This window comes from Rhea americana, unplaced genomic scaffold (assembly GCF_003343005.1).
Source record: "Rhea americana isolate MKP2758 unplaced genomic scaffold, rheAme1 scaffold_254, whole genome shotgun sequence".
Taxonomy (NCBI): domain Eukaryota; kingdom Metazoa; phylum Chordata; class Aves; order Rheiformes; family Rheidae; genus Rhea; species Rhea americana.
In genome coordinates, this window is record NW_028186373.1 from 1,099,569 (window position 1) to 1,105,149 (window position 5,581).

General features: G+C 60.9%; 1 long non-coding RNA gene across 2 annotated transcripts; it reads right to left on the reverse strand.

Moving 5' to 3' along the window:
* Window positions 1-1,492: 1,492 nt before the first annotated feature.
* On the reverse strand, window positions 1,493-3,994 carry LOC146594651 (uncharacterized). Of its 2 annotated transcripts, XR_014896135.1 has the most exons (3): window positions 3,905-3,994; window positions 2,798-2,940; window positions 1,493-1,842 (listed from the first exon to the last, which is right to left on the reverse strand). It is a non-coding gene; the product is annotated as an uncharacterized LOC146594651 (long non-coding RNA). The 2 variants fall into 2 exon arrangements; XR_014896134.1 differs by lacking the exon at window positions 3,905-3,994 and having other exon boundaries at window positions 2,798-3,895.
* Between the last annotated feature and the right edge of the window lie 1,587 nt (window positions 3,995-5,581).

Genomic DNA, 5,581 nt, shown 5'->3' on the forward strand with positions numbered 1-5,581 from the left:
GCTTTCGGCGGGTTGGAGGAAGCCTAATTGGAAGGTGGAGACGTGTAAAGATAAGGCTGTGCGGAGGCTGAATCTGCGCGACGGAGTCGCCTCCTAGACCGGCATCCGGGGGGAGAGGAGCTGGCACCCAGCAGGGCCGGCCGCGGCCGGGGGATGCGGCCGGGGGCCGGGCCGGGCCGGGCCGCCGCTGCCCGCGCTCTGCCGCTGCCCGCGCCCCGGGCGCTGCCGCCGGCCCCGGCGCTCCCGAGTCAGCCCCCGAAGGGAGCTTGTAAATAAATCCATCGGTTTAAAGTTTCTATAATTTTCACCTAATGAATTTTTTTCGTTAATGCTTTCCCTGCCCCCAGGGGCATTGTGTCAGGCCGGGCCCAGCCAGCCCTGGATGGCTTTTTCATAGCTCTTGGCTGTGCACAGACCCTTTTTGGGATTAGTGGTCGGACTCCTCATTTCCTACAGCCATAAAAGGTCTTGAACTCAATTAATAGCTAATAATTATACAACTAACTCCGCTGCAGCCGTCGCTAGCAGGGGCGGCGGAGGCGAGGCAGTGGTCTGCCGCGTCTGCAGCAAGGGCCCTTGCAGCGGCCTCGCGCGAAAGGGGGCAGAAATGGGGCCGCCTCGGCCGCCGCCCCGCGCAGCCCGCGCCGGCGCGGGGCTTGCGCGCGCCGAAGGCGGCCGCGGCTGCCGCCGGGGACCGCGGCTGCCGGCGGGGGCGGCCGGGGCCGAGGAGCTGCCCCGGGCCGCTGCTCCGGCGCGGGCTCGGAGAACGGGAGGGGAGGCGAGGCGAGGCGGCTGCAGACCCGCTGCGCGCTCGCCCCGGCCCCGGCGAGGCTGCCCSGCTCCGCGGCACTGCTCTTTGGCAGCACAGCGGGGGAAATCGCGCGTGTTTCGCCTCGCCTGTCTCCCCCCACGGAGCTTAAACTCCTCCTGCGTTGCAAGCCCCCGAGGCTGGCGCCCGCCTTGCTGGCTGAGAGCTGAGTGCGTTCGACTCCAGGCTAGCTCAAGCGCGGCAGGGTGTTGCTGCCCTTGAGGAAGGGGATTTCTGCACCGATTCGGCTTCGCTGATTTGCCTGCCCTCTTCTAAGGGGCATCTCGCAGGGGTTAGCACGCCGAAGCGGCGCACTTCGCCGAGTGCCACAGCTCACTTACACCTCTAAGTGGGGAGGGGGAGTTCGGGTAATTTCCAGAAGAAAGCCGAGAGAGCGCGTTTTAGTGTCTTCAGAATGGTGCATTTCAGTTGAACAATACCTCTGATCGAAAACTGTGCAACACCTGCTTCCTAGTGACCCCGCTTCCACCTCCCGCGGGGGAGGACACCCCCCGGCTCCCGGGGAACGGGAGCCCTCCGCACCGAGATACCGCGGCTTGCGCTCCGTCCGTTACAGAACGGTTTACTGCAGCAGAGCCCCATCATTCCCATCTTGCTTGCATRTGGCAAGCAGGCTCTAGGCAAAAATATTTTGGCCCATAAGTCTAAAAAATTGCTAAACTCTCTAATTAGTTTTTATTCTAAGAGATCATCATGATTAAAATTGCTCTCCTTGTATCCTCCGAAAATTACTTTGGGTTATAGTCCGGCGTTTTAAAGACAATGTGCTGTTTTTTACAGTTAAAATTATAATACCGGTCAAGGTATATATYAAAATGTGAATGTTTTTCTTTTACGACCTCTTATTTTAGGACATGCATTTTTACCTTACCACGGACCAGCAAAGCGTAGCCTTGCACAGTGGAGTGTAACGAATTTGGAGGAATTCTTATAGCTGAACATGTTTTTTTGAAAAATCTCAAATGGCAATTTACACGCTGTATTTTCACGGCCAGAGGAACCAGTGCTTTCATCTGGAAATAAGAATAAAAAAGTCTGATAAACATTTTGATGCAAAGACTTGACTTCAGTGCAGATTAAGTACCAGGAAAGTGAGCTGCAGGACAATAACATGCACAGACAGGTTTTGCAGTGTTAATCTCGTTTTTTTCTCCCCTCTCGCCAATATTTCGCTTGCAAGTGAATCGGTAAGGATGACTTCAAAGTGTCTGCGTTTTGTACAGAAAACGTTTTTTCTCTATACCTTTCTCTAAAAAAGCGATGCTTCGTCAGGCGCTGCTTAAAGGCGTTTGTGTAAAATATATATATATATGTATGTATGTATTTATATATTTTATATATATAAAATAACAAAAGAGCRTGCAAATGAAGATAGTTTGGATTTTTTCTTCCTCGGAAAGGAGGTTCCGGAGCTGATCGGGTAGACACATTGCGCTTCCTTGGGGTGAAGCGGTAGCTACCTGCCCGGAAAGAGCGTTTGCACGCTGCGCCCTGACCGCTCCGTGAGGAGGTCCGCACGCGGGCGCGGCCGGCTCCGCGGCCGCAGCGCGCCTCCGCCCGCCCCCGCGGCGGCGCGCTCGGGGCGAGCCAGCGCCGCTCCGCCTGAGCGCGGGGCTTGCGGGCGCCCGCGGCCGCGCAGCCGCTCGGGGCGGCGGCGCAGCGCGCAAGCTTCCTCCGCGGCTGCTGCGGGCGGGGGTCGCCCGGGCGCGGCCGCGCTCCCGCGGCGCGGCCCAGGCTGTCCTTAACTGCCCCCTTGCGCCGGCAGCGCGCAGGGAGCCGGGGCTTTAAACCCGGCCGAGAGGTGTTGAAATTCCTTGGCACGGCGAGGAGGAAAGGCAAGCTGTTCTGTGCCTGCGTGGATCTAAGGCAGATCCCGATTACAATGCGGCGGTTGTGTATGTGCTTCCTCCGCTTATTAATGGCAGATTAGAGAGGAAAAATCTCTAGGGAAGCGTGTGACATTCTTACCGCCTAATCTGTGCGGGGCTCTCTGACCCTAGCGGGGAGCAGTCCCTTCGTATGCCGCGGGGAGATTGCGTAGGTCAAATATTAATTCTTGGTCTAATCTTCCTGCAACGCTGAGCAGAAACAAGTACTCTGTGCGGAAAATCCTTGGGAAGAGAAATTGGTTACTCTGCATGTGCGGCAACTCTCGGGCAAGCCGAACTATCTCAACCATTTTAATCTTCTTTACTGCTTAAAAGCGCTTGTGCACAGCAGCTTGCAAAAGGCCGCCCGCCTCGCCCCCGGGTCGCCGAGGCGGCGGAAAGCCCGAGCGCCCGGTCCTCGCACCCGGGCTGCTCGAGGGAGAGGGGACCAAGCGGCTTTGCATCCGCTTTTGTACGAAATCAGTCGGGGAGGCTTGCGCGCAAAGTTTCACCTGGAGCGTATTTTTAAAGCCGGCTTCATAAAATACCTGGGAACACAGGGCTTTGTAGTGAAAATGCCAGGCAACCCACCCGTAAATTACACCCGCCCCGGCGCCCCCCTTCCAGAGCTGCCGCGAGTCCCCGCTGAAGCGCCTGTGGCGTGCTGCAGAGCGGTGTGTGTTGAAATGTATATTAGCTGAGCGGGGAAGCGGAGTTGAAGGTGCAAACAGGGGCAAGGGAGGATTATATGAACTCTTACGAAGCGCGGCTCACTACCGCCGGCTCGTCTGTGCCCGCAGCCCCCGGGCGCGCCCCGCCGGCTGCGCGCCCCGCCGCTGCGCGCCCGCGAGTCGCTCGCCTGGCGTGCGCGCGTCGGGAGCGCGAGGGCCGCTCACTTCCGCGGAGGAGAAAACGAGCAGGGCCCCGCACAAAAGCGGCCGCCTCCCGGGGAGCCGCTTTCCCCTCCAGCCAGCCTCAGGAGCGCAGCAAGCGCTCGCAAAGCCGCGCTGCGTTGCGGGGCGGTGGCGGCGCCGCGGGTGCGCAGGGTGCGCGGTGGCCGCCGTCCCTTCCTCGGTGGTGCCCGGTCCGTGGCGGCCACTTGGGTTGACTCTGGGCAGCTGAGAAACGTCCTGGCCCCTCTCGCCTGCCTCCTCGCTCCCTCCCTCCCGGTAATTCCTGCGCCCTTCTCCGGGCGAGCAGTACGTACTCGAGCAGGTGCAAAAGGCGAAGCTGCGCCGCCGCCGCGGGACGCTCGCCGGCCGCGGCAGGGGGCCCGGCGGCAGCCCGCGGAGCGGCGCGGCGGACGGCTGCGGCTCTCTGCCTGGCGCCGGCTGCGCGCCTTGCGCCGGGGCGGCCGTGCGCCAGCCCCTAGGACCTTCCCCGTGGGGGTCACACCTGAAACGCAGCAAAGCACCTTTCGCAGTTTACCTATAGACCTGCGTACTGCAGGGAGCGAGGAGCGTGTGCCGAAACCGCGATGTCGGGCGGGCGTGCTGTCACCGAGAGCGGCGCCGGCTCTCTGCGCTCCTGCGGGCCGAGCCGGCTCTGGAGCACTTTCAGCGCAAGCCGGGGTGGTGAAGCAGGGCCCTCTGCCGCGGCTGGGGGCTCCGCTGAAATGCAGCCGCTTGCCCGTGCCCGGTGCTGGACGGGGTGCTGTTCGCGGCGGGGCGGCAGCGGGCGTCCCCTCCCGCGGGGGCTGCAGCTCCCCGCGAACGCCCCTCGGCATCTCGCCTTAAAAATTCGTTCCCGGCTTCTCCCAGAGCCGTCTCGCAGGCCGGCGCGAGCCCGAGGCGCTGCCGGGCTGCTGCCCGGGAGCGCGGCGTCCCCGCCGCCGCCGGCGGAAACTCCGCCGGGGCCGGCGAGCGCTTCACGTCGCCCTGCGAGGAACGCGGCTACGGCGGGGGAGAAACGCACGAAACGAAAACCGATTCCCGCGGCAAGCTGAGGGCAGCCCCAGCCCTCGGCTTGGCCGGGCTTTCGTCGGGTCGCACGCCKTTTTTTCGATCGCTTCTTTGGCTTCTTGTGCAGAAGCATCAACTAAACTGTAGAGAACCCCCCTTTCCCCCCCCCCCAAAAAAAACAAACCAACCCCAACCTTTTGCATCTGCTAAAATATCTGCGAGCGGGTCCTGGTGACAGCATTACCCGGGCAGCCCCGCAACCGTGCCCTTAGTGCGTGCTTATTTATCATAGGGACTATTATGGGGACTCTAAATACTGGAGACGCAGCAGGTTTTGGCAGCAGAACCAAAGCCGGGCTTGTGCCGAAGGGGGCCTGCGGGGCTCCAGGGAGCCGTGCGTGCCGTCGTGCCCCGGCGCGCCCTCGGGGGGAGTGCGGCAGCCGGCGGCGGGGCCGCCTCGGAGCGGGGCCGCCTCGGAGCGGGGACAGCCGCTCTCGGCTGGTCGCCCTTTCAGCGGCTTCTCTCGGCGTCGGGGCAGAGAGCGTGATCTGTGCGAAGCCAGCGCCTTTGCGAAGTGGCCGCTGGAACAGTAGGGAAAAAATAACCGGGGACAAGATCTGAGAACTGCGATCTGCCTGTCCCATTAGCAGCTCGTCGGAGGGATTCGGGAGACAGCTAGCGTCCAAGGTCGTTGGAAGAAATATTTCAATGAATTGGAAACATTCGAGCTCCTGTTTCAGCAGTGAAGCTCGGAAGAGCTTGTTTTTCCAACCCTAGGGTCCCCGCCATGAAGTGAAACAGCTACCTGTACACACTGAGGCGTTCTCGAGGAAGGAATTCACAGGCACCATTTCAACATTTTAGGCGACACGTGGCTACAAGTTCCCTTCAAATGTATTTATTTTATTTGGCCTCTTGCTCTGCCACCCTTCCTTTTAACGCAGACTCCTAAGTAGCATCTGAAAGGGCCCTACTCCCATGTT